Source organism: Ambystoma mexicanum, chromosome 2p, assembly GCF_040938575.1.
Source record: "Ambystoma mexicanum isolate Mex_15411 chromosome 2p, UKY_AmexF1_1, whole genome shotgun sequence".
NCBI classification, from domain to species: domain Eukaryota; kingdom Metazoa; phylum Chordata; class Amphibia; order Caudata; family Ambystomatidae; genus Ambystoma; species Ambystoma mexicanum.
In genome coordinates, this window is record NC_090923.1 from 76,471,705 (window position 1) to 76,490,483 (window position 18,779).

At 46.6% G+C, this 18,779-nt stretch overlaps 1 protein-coding gene across 3 annotated transcripts in view; it reads left to right on the plus strand.

The window, feature by feature from the left end:
• Window positions 1–18,779, plus strand: part of USP19 (ubiquitin specific peptidase 19) — a 1,845,650-nt gene that overhangs the window by 190,187 nt on the left and 1,636,684 nt on the right. The gene's annotated exons all lie outside the window — the stretch shown is intronic.

Below are 18,779 nucleotides of genomic sequence, written 5' to 3' on the forward strand. Positions count from 1 at the left end.
GGGACTACGATTCGAAGTTTGGCGGCAGTAATGGGCAAAGTTCAGATCAGCAGCACTTTGCGGTTTCAGCTTCTCGCCACTATCGCCACCGCGGTTCTTGGGTTATTGGACGCCTTGTGGACTTTCCTTGCTTCTGGGATCGAGCACTCTGAGATGGCTCAGCCTTGGTCAGCCCTGCTTCGAGGGAGTCCGGAGGATCTTCCTGAGGCTTGGGTCCGGCTGAAAGACGATGCACAAGATTCTGGTGTTCCTCTCCCTGCCACTTGGTTCCTGCTGCAGCAAATGGAAGTACAGACAACAAGAGGATTTCCAGATGAGTTTGTCTTGGGGTCGATCGGTCCCACCAACCCAGGGGAGAAGTAGTCCTTTACAGGGCTTCTCTAGTTGAGGCGAATTCGGAGCTTCAGCACTGCAGCAGGACTTCATCAGGCAAACAAACGGTCCAGGAGTTGCAGCAAGCTTCTCTTCCAAGTTCTTCTTCGGATTCCTTTGTCCAGTGGTCGACTGCCTTCCTTGCAAAAGACCCTGCCTTTTATGCAAGTCTCTCCCATTCATTTGAATCCTAGCTCTCACTCACACAGCAGGGTGGCTATCCTCAAAGGACAGCCAGCCTACCAATCACTGTCGAGTGCATTCCCGTAACCGAGAAGACTAAACATAGGGAGTGTTAGGAACATTTGTATGAAGTACCCTGTGTGAGACTGCACCAGCCTTGTCCTCTTGGCAATAGTAAACCCAACCTTTGGTATAAGTCTGTACTACACAAGTTGGTGGAGTGACTGAGCAGCCCGGCTTATCTTAAGAGGGGTCAATGTGATATGTAGGGTTGTAACAGAGTTGCACTACAGCTCACCTTGACCCCTCTTAAGATTAGCCTTCCTGCTCAGTCACTCTACCAACTTGTGTAGTACAGACTTATATCAAAGGTTGGGTTAACTATTACCAAGAGGACCAGACTGGTGCAGTCGTCCACAGGGTACTGCATACAACCTTGCCTAGCAATAGGTATGGGGCTTCACCGGGAAAGCACTGGAATAGATATTCACCCCTGTTAGGGAGTTTTAAACAAGTTACTGTCTAGGACAGAATTTATGAAAGCTCACCTTAGGTGAACAGGGTTACACTGCTTAGATTTGGCGTGAACCACATACGGGTTTCGTACAATAGTGAGCAGTCATGCTTAGTCTGAGGGAGGAGGGTTATAGTGAGGTACAAGGAGCATACACTTAGTACAAGAAGACACTAATAGACTTAGTATATATAATAAAGACCTATTTTCTAACTTCTAAGGAAAAGATAATTCAAAAGTCAAGTAAGTAGAACAATGAGATCACTTTGTAAAATTATGTGGGTAGTAAACCTTAGTTGTAGTAACCTTAGAATAGCATTGGCAGTAACACATCACTTGGTAAAGCCATCTAAAACTTATATGCAAATGGTTCCTGACTTTTAATAACTTTATTCCACCCTGTCCGAATCAGTCCAACCCTATATTATGTGATGCTGTGTTCAGCTGGGTCACTGGGCCACCACTGGCCAGGACTGGAGTAGGAAACGTGGAAGAGTACAGTAAGGCAGAATTCGACAGGATTCACTACCAGTATTGCAGGTAGGTAAAGTTAGTTTTTACCAGGGCAAGAGAATCAGGGTGGTCCCTTGTAGGTTTGCCCTAAGGACCAGTGTCCTAAGGCAGGGCAAGTGCAATGGCTTGTCCACCCCAAAGTAGTTTTATGGGAGACCTGGAAGGGTGCAAGATGAAGCTATCTGCAGCCCAGCATCAAGCAAACAACCCATATACCAGGGTTACGATAGTACCTTCATGTGAAGAAGCAGTTGCTGCCGGACAATTACAGCAGTGAGGCAACCGCAGACCCGGTCACTGCTTTCTCTGCCTTTGCGACAGAAGAAAGGGACTTCAGTGGATCTGGTGACAGATCTCGTGGTGATTTTTGGGGTGGGGGGGGGCTGTGTGCTGGGGAAATCACGGTTCCTGGTTGACTGTAAATCGCCTCTCGGTTGCCAGTTCTGAAATATGTAACTCATTACGTATGATTTTAGGACATGGAGAAGTTGGACACTGTTAGGCAAGATTGTATGCAGTACCCTTTGGGTACACTACAACAACCCTGATCTCCTGGCAATAGGAACCCAACCTTTGGTATAAGTCTGTATTACACAGTTTGGTAGCATGTTGAGCCGCCAGGCTTATCTCAAGAGGGGTCAATGTGAGCTGTAGGGGAGTTGCACAGAGATTCACAGTGACAAGTATTCAAATAAACTCTTACACACAAGGCTTCTTGAATAAACAATTATTAATTCATCAGTCAGAGAAAGCCTTCTTGAGAAGGGAGCAGTTTAAAGCAACACACAAATATACTCCCAAATACACTCATGTTTCTAAATCAGTAAGTGCCCTTTTTGGATGGCCCACAGACGCATTCTACATCCTTGGGTGACTTCAATAGCTAGGCTGCTGGGGACATTAATATGTCACTGTTGCATTTAGAATAGCTTAGGAATAGGTCAAAGGAAAAGGTTATTAGAACACACGAGATCACAAATATGCTTAAGCAGGCAAATACTTTTGGATCCCCCAATAAGAGTCATTCAGTGGAACAGGCTAAGCTAAAGTCAATGGGCAAAAGTCTGTGAGCTGAAACACTTCTTTGCAGGTAAGTAAGAAAAGTCTTTGCACAATGTTTTAGAAGTCTTTGAAGAAATAGAAGAATCAAGGTAGGGCCACAAGCTGTTAGACTTGTGAGTGATAGAAGATGCAAGCAACTCTACAAGAGGTAAGTTCTCTGTCTTTACAGTACCTTTAGGTTGAAGAAAGGCGCAGCAGTTGGCTTCTGTTCCTGTGCAGCTCTGCAGATCCTACTGTTCCTGGGCCTCAGTCGTCGGGACAAGAGGGATTGATTGATATTTTATTTCTATCGCGCTCGCACTCAAGTGTTTCAGAACGCGACAAGGCAAGGGAGGGGGAACAGGGGAGAACAAAACAGCGATCTTACTAGGCTCAGTGACATTGAGAACGCGCAAGTGCATGGGAGAGGGGGGAGGGGAAACGTGCATGGAAGGGGGACAGGTGGAAAGTGCGAAGCAGAGGAGAAACAAATAAATAACAATAAATAATAAAGATAACAAACATTTGTAATGCAGCCAGCAATTTGCAAGTGCTAGTTTTAAGGCAGCAGACAGGGTAGGTCTGATAAGTGCAGGAAGAAAAAGGGGGGCTATATGGGTACAGATACAGACCCCAGTGCAAGGGGTGGCCCGGAGGCAGTGTGGAAGGGTGGCAGGATGAGCAGGTACCTGAGCCCAAAAGACAGAGGGTGGCCAGGTACACGGTGCCAAGAGAGAGTCAGCAGGGGAGAGCGAAGGCAGAAAAAAAGAGGAAGGTCTTGAGGTGCTTCCGGAACCAGAGATGGTTCTCAAGTTTTAGAGTGGCAGGGAGGCTGTTCCAAAGGGAGGCCCCAGCCGAAGACAGAGATCTACCTCCAGCTTGTTTCTTAGAAAAACGACTGACCCTGAGTGAGTTGGAGGTAGAGGAGCGAAGAGCTCGAGAGGGGAGGTATTTTCAGAGGGATAGCTGAAGGTATTTTGGACCCAGGCCACAGAAAGCCTTGTGGACAATGCAGAGGGTTTTGAATTTAATTCTTACATCCACTGGGAGCCAGTGGAGAGATTTCAGAGCTGGAGAGATACAATCCCAGGGCTTGAGGCCAAGGACAAGTCTTGCAGTCCTGTTCTAGATTAGTTGCAGAGGGCGGAGAGTAGAGGCAGGTAGATTTAGAAAGAGGCTGTTACAATAGTCCAAGCTAGAGAGAACCAGAGCTTGAGATACCATGAGCTTCTGGGGGAAGGAAATGAAAGGAAAGGCAGAGTACCTCTGAGGAGGTGCAGTCGGAAATTTGCTTTTTAGAGACCTCAGAGATGTGATGGGAGAAGGAAAGGGTGGAGTTAAAGATGACCCCGAGGTTCTTAGCCTCGCAGGTGGGGGTAGGAAGAGGGCCAAGCGAGGCTGGCCAGAGAGTGAGGGGAAAGGATGGTGAAGGTGTGCCGATGAGGAGGATCTCCGTCTTGCTGGCATTCAGACAAAGATCATTGGCGGCACACCAATCTTGAATGGCAGTTAGGCAATCAGAGATGAGAGAGGGAGAGGAGGTGGCAGAGGGCAGCCTGAAAATGAGTTGAGTGTCGTCAGCGTAGCACTGGAAATTTGAGCAGAAAATGGCAATGCAGTGGGCGAGAGTTGCCAGGTATTGGTTGAAAAGCCAGGGCGAGAGGTTAGACCCCTGGGGAACACCACAGGTAGAGAGGAAGATGGATGAAAGGAAGGACCCAAGTTGGACCTGGGAGGGTTGATCTGAGAGGAAAGAGGTCAGCCAGACCAGAGCCTGGTTAGTGATACCCTGGTTTTCACGGAGACGGTTGAGCAGGATGGTATGGTTGACTGTGTCGAAGGCAGAAGAGAGATCAAGGAGGATGAGGACAGATGGAATGTTAGAGTCAAGGTTGGTGAGCAGATCTTCACGGATGTTTAGGAGAGCAGTTTCCGTGCTTCTGGCAGCTCTGAAGCCAGACTAGTGGTCATGGAGACAGACAACAGAATTGGAATGAAGGTTAAGCTGAGAGATGGCCAACTTTTCCAGGAGTTTGCCAAGAAAGGGAGTAATGGAAATTGGGCGATAGTTAGCTGGACAAGAAGGATCAGCTGTGGTTTTCTTGAGAAGATGATGCTCAAAGGAGTGCTTCAGAGGGGAGGGGAAGGATACAGAGGCAAAAGAGTGGTTGCAAAAATCAGCAAGGGCCGGAGCGACTATGTCAATGTGGTCCTTGATGGATTTAGAGGAACAGGGATGAACCTATTTGAAGAGGCTTTCATAGATCGGACTTGTCTAGCAACCTAGTCAGGGGTGAAAAGAGGAAAGGACGAGAAGGATGGTGGGAGGGTGGCTAAAATGAGGGTCAGCAAGCACAGATGGAGAAGGAAGAGGAGGAGTGTGCGTGGAAAGGATGTCCTGGGTTTTTTAAATGAAGTGAGAGGCAAGGGAGACAACTGGGGGTTCCTACACTGCAATAGGACGGTCACTACTCAGAACCGTCCATCTTCAAACAAGTGAAGGTGTGCCGATGAGGAGGATCTCTGTCTTGCTGGCATTCAGACAAAGATCATTGGCGGCACACCAATCTTGAATGGCAGTTAGGCAATCAGAGATGAGAGAGGGAGAGGAGGTGGCAGAGGGCAGCCTGAAAATGAGTTGAGTGTCGTCAGCGTAGCACTGGAAATTTGAGCAGAAAATGGCAATGCAGTGGGCGAGAGTTGCCAGGAATTGGTTGAAAATGGCACTTCATTGTTTCACCTCCTCGCGACTAACGCAAATAGCAACACCAATGGTTCCTGCCTGTCGAGATGGGCTTTCCTTGCATCTGGGGTCCAGCATTCAGAAGTGGCTCAGCCCGGTCAGTCCTGCTTCCTCGGAGTCCGGAGTATCTTCCTGGAGTTCTTGGCCAGCTGAAAAGTAACGCATACGATCTGGTGTTCCTCTCCCTGGCTATTCGGTTCCAGGAGCAACTGCAGGGGAATTTCAACCAGCTCTGAGAAGATGTCCAGGTGGCTTACTTGGGAGTTGATTGATCCCACCAACTTAAAGGGAGAAGTCGTCCTTGCAGGGGCTTCTCTGTCGATTGGAATTTGGAGTTTCATCATAGCAGCAGGGCTTCACCGGGCAAACCGGGTGGCCTCTGTACCTAATACGCATTACTGTTTCTGAAATGTGGTAAACTAGGGTTTTTCTCCCCTCGCAGGACTCTCAAACTTAGGTGGCCTCTCCACTGTGTACCTAATACGCATTTACTGTTTTTCTGGAATGTGGTAAACTTGAGCTTGCCACTCACTTCCTGTCTGCATGCTCTCATCTCGTCTGTCTCCCCCCCCCCCCCCCCGCACTCCCTCCTACTCCATGGTGCTCTCTATCTCGCCTATCTTCGCTAACTGCTTCTCTATTGACTATCCTGCTCTCCTCACTAAATCCGGCAGGAAAATGTTTAAAAAGGACAACCTGGTCTCCAACCCAGGCCTCCCTATCGCTGACACCTACACTAGTGCCTCCTCTAAGGAAACTCTCACTGACATCCTCTTTTTCGTCCCTTCGCCTGACCTATGGACCCTTCATATGGTCTCTGTGCTCTCTCCTTTCTCCTCTTCTCCCATTAATGGTGGCACCCGTTGGGATGTCCTCTTGGCCCCCTTCCACTCCTCTAAGGCCATCATTAATGTCTATGCTAATGGGACCATCTTGGTCCAAGGCCCTCAGGCCAACCTTCACCTCTTTGATAGACGCTTCCCACGCCTCATCAACTTCCTTTCCTCTCCTGCTGTCCCCTCTCCTCCTCTGTCCTCGGCTACCTTGCCTCTACCCTCCCTGCCCCCTCTCGTGCTCCTTCTACACCTCCTTTCTTCACCTCCGCAGGGCGTACCTCTGATCTGTACCCCCCCCCCCGCCCGGAAGTCCTTCAAGGATGGCAACCTTCTCCACATTGCCACTCTTAACTCTTGCTCTGCCATCAAACATTCCTCTGATATCTGTCGCCTTCTTGAGGAACTGGACCTTGACGTCCTCGGTCTCACGGAGACATGGTTCACAGCCAGCTCTGTCACCAGCTTTGACACACTCCTACCTGACGGTTACAAGATCCTCGCCGTGCCCAGGCCCAACCGTGCAGGGGGGGGTGCAGCCCTCATCTTCCCTGAGTGGATTCCTGCCACTGTCACTCCTACGCAGACCTACTCCTCTTTTGAATGTCTTGTCTGCCGACTCTCTCTCCTCTAGCCATTCCCTTACCGTGGCTACTATCTATCGGCCACCTGGTCAAATTTCCTCTTTCCTCTCTGAGTGGGCTGACCTCTCCTCCTCACTCCTGTCCTCTACCACTCAACTCCTCTTTCTTGTTGACTTCAACATCCACCTGGATGCCTCCTGTCACCCCTCCGGAATCTTTCGTGACCTCTGCGACTCTCTCTCACTCTCTATTCTCCCGTCTGGGCCTACTCATTCTGCAGGGCACACTCTTGATGCTCTGATCTCTTCTGACCTTCCACTCTCCGTCCCTCTCTCCACTCCTCTCTCCTGGAGTGATCACTTTCTCCTATCCTCCCACCTCACCCTCCCTACCCCACAGGCAAATCCTCCCTCATCACTGCCACCCACCTTCTCGGTCATCTGACCCATGAAACGCGTGTCAGTTGAGGCTTTTGCTGCCACCTTCTCGCCCCTGCCCCCCCCCCCCCCCCTTCGGCTGACTCCCACCCTGACACAGCCCTCTCCATGCTCCACTCTGCTATATCTGATACTCTTGATATCCTTGCCCCCGTCATGAGAATCCGCCTGAAGCCTAAAGCCAAATGCAACTCCTGGTATGACTCAGATCTTGTCACCCTAAAACGCAAGTGCAGGGTGGCAGAGAGGAAATGGCGTGCTTCATGTTCATCCTCTGACAAACTGGCCTGCCGCCTGCTCCAAAGGCAATACCGTCTCTCCGTTCTCACCAAGAAGAGAGCCCTTATCCAAGCCCGCACCTCTGCAGCATCTAACAACTCGGCCGAACTCTTTAAAATCTGCAAGGAGCTTGCCAAGCCTGCAGCAGTCTCTACCTCTCCTGTCCCCTCCCAGGCCCTCTGCACTGCACTGGCCTCTCACTTGATTTCAAAAACTCAGGATATCCTGTCCTCACGCTCCTCCTATCACCTCCCTCCTTCTCTTCCTTGCTCTTCCTCTGGCCCTTCTGCAGCCACCCCCCCCTCCCTCCTTCTCTGCCTTTCGCCTTTTCTCTGCTGACAAGGTTTCCAGACAAGTCCGATCTATGAAAGTTTCGTCTAAACAGGTTCACCCCTGTTCCTCCAAAACTATCAAGGACCACATCGACTCCCTGGCACCTGCCCTGGCTGACTTTTCCAACCACTGCTTCGCCTCTGGAGTCTTCCCATCCCCCTTAAGCACTCCCTTGTGCACCCTCTTCTTAAACCCTCTTCCGACCCTCCTACCCGGCTAACTATCGCCCAATCTCCATCACTCCCTTCCTGGGCAAGCTCCTGGAGAAACTGGCCATCTCCCAGCTTAATCGCCATGCTGAATCTGTTGGTAGTCTTCATGACCATCAATCTGGCTTCAGAGCTGCGAGAAGCACGGAAACTGCTCTCCTGAACATCCGTGAGGACCTGCTCTTGAACTTGGACTCCAACACTCTGTGTGTTCTCATTCTGCTCAATCTCTCTTCTGCCTTTGACACGGTCAACGATGCCATCCTGCTCAACCATCTCCGTGATAACCTGGGTATTACTGGTCAGGCTCTGGCGTGGCTGACCTTTCCTTTCCAATCGACCCTCCCAGGTCCAACTGGGGTCCTTCCTCTCTGACATCTTTTTTTCCACCTGTGGTGTCCCCCAGGGATCTAATCTCTTTCCCTGGCTGTTCAACCAGTATCTGGCACTCCTTGCCCACCTCATCGCCGCTCTCTGCTCCAACTTTCAGTGCTATGCGGACGATACCCAGCTCATTTTCAGGCTACCCTCGGCCTCCTCCTCTCCTTCCCTCATCTCTGACTGACTTTCTGCTATCCAGGAATGGTGTGCCGTCAATGACCTCTGCCTTAATGCCAGTAAGACTGAGATTCTACTCATCGGCACACCCACTCCCTCCTTCCCTGCAGCTCTCTGGCCAGCCTCTCTTGGCCCTCTTCCTGCTCCTACCTGCAAGGCAAAAAACCTCGGGGTCATCTTCGACTCCACACTCTCCTTCTCTCCTCATATATCTGACGTCTCTAAGAAGTCACACTACCAACTGCACCTCCTCAGAGGTATTCTTCCCTTCCTCTCCTTCCCCCAGAAGCTCACTGTCTCCCGAGCTCTGGTTCTCTCAAAGCTGGACTACTGTAACAGCCTCTATCTTAATCTGCCTGCATCCACTCCATGCCCTCTGCAACTCATCCAGAACAGGACTGCGAGACTTGTCCTTGGCTTCAAGCCCAGGGACCGTATCTCCCCAGGACTGAAATCTCTACACTGGCTCCCAGTGGCTGCGAGGATTAAGTTCAAAACCCTCTGCATTGTCCACAAGGCCTGCTGGGGCCTGAATACCTTCAACTCTCTTCCTAAATATCTTCCTTCCCGAGCCCTTCGCTCATCTGTATCCAACTCCCTCAGGGTCAGCCGCTTCTCGAAGCAACGAGCTGGGGGTAGATCTCTCTCTGCGGCAGGGGCCTCCCTCTGGAACAGCCTTCCTTGAGGAGAAGCACCTCAAAACCTTCCTATTTGCTTCTGCTTTCTCTCTCCCTCTCCCCTGCTAAATTCTTCACTAAACTGCACTGAATCTGCAACTGGGCCACTCTCACCGACCTTGGTACTGGGCCCAGCCACTCTCCACTTGCACTGCCTCCCTGGCAACCCCTGCACTGCGGGACTGTCTCTGTATCTCTACAGCCCCCCCTCCCAGCACTTGTCTGCGCTTACCTTGCACTTGCCACCAGCTGGCCCTATTTCATTTATTTTATACTACTTACCTTGTACTGCATTCCCCCCCCTCCCCTTCCCCTTCCCCTGGCACTTTTTCCCTTCCCCTTAACCCTGCACTTGCGCGATCTGAATGACACCTGGCCTAGTAGGATCGTTGTCTGTCTTCCCCTTGTTCCCCCCTCCCTGCCTCGTCGTGCCTTGAAACACTTGTTTATAGGCGCGTTGCAAATGCCATATATCATACCAACGGTCCAGGAGTTGCAGCAGGCGTCCGGTGTCCTCTTCAAGTTCTTCGGATTCATTCGTCCTGGGGTTCGACTCTGCCTTCCAAGCCAAAAAGCCTCACCTTTTTATGCAGTTTTCTCCCATTCATTCCAGCCTAGCTGTGACCAAGCAGGGTGGTTGTCCTTGCCCGGCATCCAGCCGTCAAATCACCTAAGAGTGTATGCTGGTCTCCTAGGAGATTAAGCACAGGGAGTTTCGAGCACCTCCCTCACTTCCTGCCCCCACCAGACACCCTGGAGCCAGAGGTGGGCATCATTCGCGAATCCCGCCAAAGACCAAATGAACAAAGGGACCAAACCTGGTTTGTTGCGCAGAGTAAATCTCAAGAAGGACCTTTGCACAAAGAAATGGCGAAAAAAGATGACCGGGCCATTTTGACAAAAATGGCACCCTTGGGTACTTTACTGCAGCAGCCCGCTGTAAATGCAAAACACTGTAGTTAATAGTAAACCACTGCCACCAGCCATTCATCAAGGAAAGGGTAACATAGAATTCTCACATGAGAAGCTAGACAAAGGGGATACTAAGTAACCCCTCCAGCACCCTATTGTAGGATAGTGTGTGCTCCTTCTAGAAAGTTACACATGCGTGTAAAGTCAAGTTCACTTCACTGCTCTTGGAAACAGTAGTTTATCCAAGAGGAGGTATTTAAACATTGGGGAAATATGAAAGACTTCCCTGTGCCACTGCACTGAAGGTTCTGTGTGACACAATGTAAACGATGCCTATGGAGTTTGTCAGACTCCACAACCAAATCACATTTAAAATGCATGCGAGAGTGGGGAAAAAAGGGTCTCACTCTCTACAGGTTAATAATTAAGTCCTCAAAATCCAGCAAAGTTGCTGGGGGTCTCTAAGGTAGAGAGGAATTAGCACATTTCAAAAATACTTGGAACTAAATGATGTGGTTCTAAATGTCCGGAAATCAAAAATTCAATCTGCGCTAATCCCAAACTCTCTGAAATTAAGCTTGTGGGCAAATGGTGTGCCGATCAATATAAACAACAATAAGAGTGCTCATTATCAGGTGCTTTGACTAAAAACGAAACGTCTAGCTGCCCAAGGATGTAAAATCCTCCAGCGATATGGAAGATGCTCCCTGGTACCTTAGCCGACATTTTTCCGTCAATAAGTTGCTGCCATATTGATATACGATGCCTAAGGGATACTTCACCTACCATGGGAAATCTGGCCACTCTTGGAAGGCCTTTTTTGGTGAACATGCTTACGCTTACCCAATGTCCTTAAAATTGCAGTAATTCGCCAAGAACTTAAAATTGCAATCACTAGAGAGTATGGTATTATGGAAATCTATCTCGCTACACAGAAAGACTAGGTTGGCAGAAATCAATTCTCCTCTATAAATCTTCTGCTTCCCGGAGAGATGCAAGTTTACCATCCTCCAACATTGGTGGTCCAAGATTGCGTTAATAATGAAATAGCGAGATTTAAGTGAAGAAGACCTACTCTTTAATCCTACGAAAATTAAAAACGTATTGAACAAGACTGGATTGAAACACTATGGCTCAGAAATCAAGATCCCAGAAGCCCATTGCGGGATACAAAGGATTAAATAACTTGCCACTATATTTAAAAAGATTTGTATCTCCCATTTATCGAGACTTACTACTACGAGTAAGACTTAATATTCTACCCACTAATGAGATCGCCTTGGAAAGGAAAATAAAATTCACAAAATGAAGCAACCTGTCGGTTCTGTAAAAAAGATCTGATCCGAAACAATGTCGCACTGGGTGCTCATTTGCCCAAATTTAATAGGTTTGCGTTCATTCCATCTAAAGAAAACGCAAATGCTGGTTTCTATGGATCTTAATGAATCCTAGTGGGAATGGATGCTAATGGGAGAAAGCACTAGCCCCTGTCTTGAAATGCTTAAGTTTATTGAGGCAATTCTACAAAAAATAAAATCTGAAAACTTAACTATTATAAGGTGGGAGATTACCAAATGTGCTGATCTAATGTAAATTAAATTGTGAGCCTCTGGTTAATCCTTCTTTTAGCAAATTTGTAAACAAGTACTCCTTTTGATATTTTTTTAAGACAACGGTTGTCTTTTTAATGATGTGAAGAGATGCAATGCTATGTAAATGGTTAATTTAATTTGAAAAGCCAATTGATGGTTTGCTTATTAATAAACATTTTATAAAAAAAATCAAACAAATTAGCACATTTCTGAGAGTTCTCCCTAACAGACACATATCTGGAAATTATCACTTCCCCGACTTCCATGTTAGGTAGAGCGAACAAGCCAACTGACCAGATTTAGTAAGCAAGTTGCCTAGTAGATCCTCGAGCAGGAGCGCTAAGCTGGTCGAGGGGCCATCGGGCGGAGTTAAAGCCCCTTCCTCAGACATTGCAAGTGAACTGAATTGCGAGTTGAATTCTTGTCCACCGTCCTTGGCGCTTCCCGTGTGGGTTAATGTTAGGCAAAGTTTGGGAACACTACAAACAACTAGGATTACAGGTGTAAGCAAACCAACCTTTGGTATAATCTGTACTACACAGTTTTGGTAGTGTGTTGATCAGCCAGGCTTATCTCAAGAGGGGAAAATGTGAGCAGTAATGTTATGCAGAGGATTACAATCACAGGTGTTCAAATAAACTTACACTCGTTTCTTGGATCAATACTTATTCATTTATTCATCAGTCAGTTATAAAACATTAATTGAAAGGAGGCAATCCTATAGTAACACACAGGTATACTTCAGTACTGTACACTCTAAGTTTCTGAATCAGACAAGACCCTTTTGGGGTGGCCCACATACACAACCTCTACCTACAGGTAACTTTAACAAGGGTGCTGGGGACATGAATATCGTACTGTTGGCATTCAGACTACTTTTCAAGAGGAATAAAAGGCAAAGGTTATTAGGACATAAAAGGTTACAACTATTCTTAGAATCAATTTTGTTATATTAGAATGTTTAAACTTACAGTTTCAGTCCCTACAATTATTTACAAGTCCCTGCAAAGAGAATCTCTGTCCCTTAGAGTTGCTATCCCTAGTTGGGTGCTGGTGCGTTGCCTGTCTAGGTGAGGGGATAGTAGAGAGAGCTTGCCCTATCTTGGCTCACTACTTTCCTAATACTCTAGAAAATGAAATGCGCACTGTTCGGCAATCAACAGTCGTATTTAATAGTGTTGCTGCCCCTCAGTGTGACATCATAAAATTTCATAGACGGTCCACCATCCAAAGAGGTGGTCTTATTTCCGCTATATATCTAAAAGAAAAAGTGTCATATAACTAATCTCACTTTTTTGTTTATGTGAGACAAGAGGGTCAGGTCATCACCCTGAGCCAACCTATGTCAACCGGTTTCAGCGGGGAAACTGATTTGCCGCTTTCTTCAGGACTATAGATTGTGCCCACTTCGGACACTCCACATGTACATAAAGACAGTCACATATTTCGGCTATCTTCCAATTTCTTTATCTAGAGAGGGCATCTTCCACATTGTTAGGACGTTTCCTCAATCCATCCACTCCCGGAATGTGTCGCCTGTTGGAATCGGGCGTTGGTCCGGTATCTTTACTTGTGTTGGTAGAGGTCTTGAATACCCTGCTTCCTTGACTTCTGTTGCCTCAATGTTAGGTGTGGTGTAATCTGATACACTTTCCAAAATACCACTCCTTCTATCTATCGCGGTCACTGGCTACAATCTGCCGTGCCTTGGATATGCCTGGCGTGCCGTGTTGTCCGTCTCCTTACTCGTCCGGAATCGCAATCGATATCCAAGGCATGGTAGATTGCAGCCAGTGACCGCGACAGGAGGAGTTGTATTTTCGAAAGTGTATCAGATTACACCACACCTAACATTGAGGCAACAGAAGCAGAAACCCAAAACCCCCTCTTCCTCTTCCCTCCCTCCTCCAACAGCAGCCAACCCTTATGTCAAGTTTCGCTCTTCAGTTCTTCTCACGTACTTCACATCAGGTCCAGTGTTCAAAGTCTCTTTGGGCACCAGTTCACACGGTATTCATTCTGGAGAAAACCCAGTACCAAATCTCAATCCTCTTAGAATTTTCCCTGATCCTCCTGGGTCATATAAGTCACTCATTCTAGTGATCCAAAATGCCAAATTTTAGAGATCCATTCATTCTCTGTGGGGATTTCTGACCTTTTCCATTTCTGGGCTACTAACAATAATCCAGCTATACTGAGAATCGTGTATGCCTTTCTTTCAGCTTTCGTTGGTAAAATCTCTAATCCATCCCCCGTTCCCAACGTTGCCTCAGCATAGTTCTTAAGAATTTGTGGCCCAAAAAACACTATCCCAGAAAGGTTTTAGGGGCGGGCATATGCCCCCAAGTACTCTCCTCAGCCCTACCAGCAAGCCCCAGACACTGCGGGGTAAAACATTTTTATTTTCTCTGGGGTCAGGTGCCATTGTACCATTATTTCTATACACATCTCTCGGATCTGGAGAGCCCTTGTGAGTGTTGGTAATCTTTGTCAAAGTTTCTGCCACTGCTCCTCTGGTATTAGTTCTCCCAGAGCCCTCTCCCATTTTCTCATATATGCCCAGTCCGGACATGCTTGGGAATTGTAGAACATTTTATAGAGTATTACTATTTATGTGATGGTCTCCTGTGTTGGTTGTGAGGTACTTTTCAAAGGGGGTAAGCTCCCGGGCCGCTGCTTGTTTATTCCTGGCGCCATTGGCTAGTTGTGCGTACAGAAATCGTTCCTCCTCCTCCCCCCAGTCCGAATTGCAACTTGCATTGCTGGAAAGTCCTGATCTCCTGTCCGACCACCATGTCCCTCAGTTTCTGGCATCTCACCTGCGAGTAAAGGCTCCCCGCTCCCTCCCCTCCATCCCCCATTTTAAATTTGGGATTACGGAATAGAGGCATCAATGGAGAAGGAAACGTCATCAGGCCTCCTCGCTGTAACAAGGAGTCCAGGATGTCACCCACCAGGGCTGTAATTTTGCTGCGATAAATATTGCTTGGTCTTTCCGGCTTTGGGTACCACACTTCCTTAGGGGCCTACCTACTACTGCGCTATCCATCCTCCGCCACACCCTATCAGAATCAGTCCCTTAGTACCCATATCTGGGCTGCTTGATAATATTTTTAGAAATTTGGGTCCCCCATCCATCCCTCCGCTAGGCGTAGTGAATATTTTTCAGATCACCCTCCGTTTCTTCCCCTTAAAAATGAATGTCCTCACCATCCTATGCAGCGACTTGAAGAATTTCTATGGGAGCACTAATGGTAAGGCTTGAAAATATTATAATGCCTTGGAGAGAATTACCATTTTAATGACATTTATCCTCCCAGTCCATGATATCGATGGAGGCCTGCGTTCATCCAGCCATTGCTTGATCGTTTCCAGCAATGGGGATAGTTGGCCAAATATAAGAAATCTAGTATATTAGTGATCCGTACTTCCAGGTAATGGAGGCCCTTGTCTGCCCTTATATCTGGGCATGATTCAAGAGCCCTTGATGATGATGATGCCCCCCCCCCAATATAATCATCAACTCAGATGTCAGTGTTGATCTTCAGACCTGCCAAGGCTCATAAATCCCTAAGACTTTCGGTTAACATCCAGCATGATCTGTTGGTGTATGCAATTGTGAGTAACATAGCGTCTGCAAAGGCCACTACTTTGTGTTCTTCGCCTCCAAATGGGATTCCCCTAATGGCTCTCTCTTCTATCCCGAATGTGCGCCAATGGTGGCTCTAGATATAATGCGTGTAAAATCTGGGACAGCGGGCATCCCTGCTTACTGCCCCGAGAGACTTTAATTCCCTGTGATATATGGCCATTGATGGCTAATTACAGCGTGGGGGAGTGATAGCCCGGACCAGCCGCAGGAACCTCGGTCCAATGCCCATGGTCCTCATTGTAAGAAACAGCATCCAGGCCGAGCGTCATCGCGGGAATCTGTTTTGTTCACCTTTTCTGTGAGATGGCATACCTGCCTAGTGTCGAAAGCTTGCCTCCCCTTGACAAAGCCTGAGTAATCAGGTTCTACCAGATTGGTAAGCATCTTTTTCAACTTAGTCGCTAATATTTTGGTAAATATTTTCACATACAAATTAATCAGGGCTATTGGTCGATAGCACCCACATTGTGTTTTGTCTTTATTAGGTTTGGGAATAACACTACCTTTGCTTCCTCCATTGTTTGGGTTATGCACCCTGAGATCTCAAAGATGTTAAAGAGGGGCAAATACTGGTGTCAATAGTTCTTTAAATGTTTTGTAAAAGCTTGCCAGAAAGCCGTCCGCTCCGGGGCTTTATTTACCGGTAGGGACAGGGTTGCCCTGCGTACATCCTCAGGTGTTATTTCCCCTTCCAGTGCCTTCCTTTCTCCCGACGTGATTATCGATAGTGGACAGAGTTTAAGATGGGCCTCCTGGTTCTCTAAATTTGGTGAGTCTGAGGAGTAAAGTGGCAAGTAAAATTCTGTAAAGTTCTGTACTCTGTCCTCTAATGAGGAGCTAATGGTCACCTGCCCCATTTTGATTTGGAGAATTGCCCTTGACGCCGCGGCCTTTTTTAAAAATTTTTTTTTAAAGATTTCTTTATTAGATTTTCAACAAAACACAATATCTTCACATAGATTTCAAAAAGATACTGCAAAAAACAACCAATATCTAAAATCCCAGAACATGCATCATTGAATACATCAAAAACAATCACCCTATGTGAACTGTAAAATAGTGGAACAATACCAAAAGTACTCACTAACACACACAAAACACATGAATGGAAAAGAGGGAAAGGAGAAGGAAAAAAAGGGGTGAAAAATGATCCGCTCACATTTCTCTTCTTTCCCACCCTCTCACATTTCTCTACTACATCAATCATAAAGGGCATTGAACGATCCCCATAACGACAGATGGTCTTCCTCTTTACCTTTATTCTTCATTGAGATCTTATCGTACTTTGATAGAATCTGTAACGCCACCAACCATCCTCAACATTAGGTTTCTTCCTCGTCTTCCAAACCCTAAGGATCAGCTTAATCACCACCACACAGCCCTATCAATCCAGAAATTGTGTTTCCTAGTGCTTGCACATCTTTCCTTATGTAAGAGCAAGATTATATTTGCTGCCGATCTTTGCATACCTTTTCCAAAAATCAAATCGATTCTATCAATTACATCCTTCCAAAAGACCTGTACTCTCTGTCAGTCCCAAAGTAGATGTAGAAGGGTACCTCTATCACTTCCACAACTCCAGCACAGCTCATCTGACCTCAAATTCAATTTGAACATCCTAACTGGTGTTCAATATACTCTACCAACAATTTTCTGTCTAATCAAACGCAAATTGGTTTCCTTCCCCAAATTCATGCTTACCCTAAGAACATCTCTCCAATTATTGACATCACCTGCCCAGGCATCCTTTAACTCCTTCCAGGCAATAATATGTCCTATTTCCATGGGCATAAAACGCATGGAAGTCTGTACACTATACTCTTGTCCAATCAACAGTTTACTAATCTCTGGTTTCACCCCGAATGAGTCACCTGCCATACTCTTTCTTTGATTAATTAGAGAAACCAAATCCAGATATTTACTCACCTCTTTTGTCCTAGATTATATTTACTTTGCAATTGCTCAAAAAGCAGCAATCTATTCCTACCCAGCACATCACTTAGCTTCAAAATATTATTTTTAATCCAGCTCCTCCAATTCAAACTTCTATTAAGTTGAAATGTCTTATTATGCCAAATGGACGCATCTGGGCTGAAATCATAACTCTGTCTATTTTCTCTAAACCATGACCCCAAAGCATGTCTAGTCGCCACTATTGGTTGTCATTTTAGCTGTTTATTTGACAGCTTTACAATAGTATAGAGATTTTCCAAATGATAGGGTGCACAAACTTCTCTTTCATACATAGCCAAATTGGCTCTTTAGCATTCTCCTCCTTAAAATAATTTGAACTTAAGTAAAAAGGCCTTCTAATACTTCACCAAATCCGGTTAACCAAATCCACCTTCTTCAACCTTTTGCATCAATATATACTTCGGAATACAAGGTTTTTTACCCACTCCCCACAAAAAGGATAGAAAAAGTTTATCAATCTTCAGCAATTGCTTCTTATAAATCAGTAAAGGAACTGATTGAATAATATTCAACAATTTAGGCAACAGAACCATTTTGATCGCATTGATTTTGCACGTAAAGTCGGGTTCAATCTTTCCCACCTTTTAATTAATAAAGTTATTTTGTCTATTACCTGATCAATATTATATTGAATGATTTTATTTAATTCACCAATTATATGTGTACCTAAATATTTAACACCCCGGGAGACCATCTACAATTCTATGATTCCAAAATTCTATTATCACATGTCCTAGACAGCGGAAAAATCTCAGTTTTGTCCCAATTTACTCTGTGTCCCGATAGATTTCCCACTCCCTCAAACATTTCTTTCAATACGGATCCACATACTCCCGGGTTTGACAGCAGAAGCAGCATGTCATCTGCATAAGACAATATTTTAACTTCTGTATTCCCGACACTAATTCCACACCTGGCATTGTCTGATGTATGCAGTTAACGGCTCTAACGCCAGATTAAACAAAAATGGTGACCACGGGCACCCTTGCCACGTGCCTTTAAAGGAAAGGACCCTGAAATCAACCCATTAACGAATACGTTAGCCCTAACATCATGATGAATACAATCAACCATTCTCATAAACACTGGTCCAGACGCCTCCTTCTTTCTAACTTGCCTTGCACGCATACGGTCTACTTTATGTGCCTTAAAGTAGTATCGCTGCTGCATGTATGATATGATGAGAAATGGCATTTATTACGCGCCTATGCACAAGTGTTTCAAGGCGCGACGAGGCCAGGGGGGGGGGCGACGACGGTGGAAGACGGACAACGATCTTACTAGGCCCAGTGCCAGTGAGATCGCGGGAGTGCATGGGAAGGGAGAAAGGGAAAAGTGCGAGGGGGAGGGAAGAGGGGAAGTGCGGTACATGG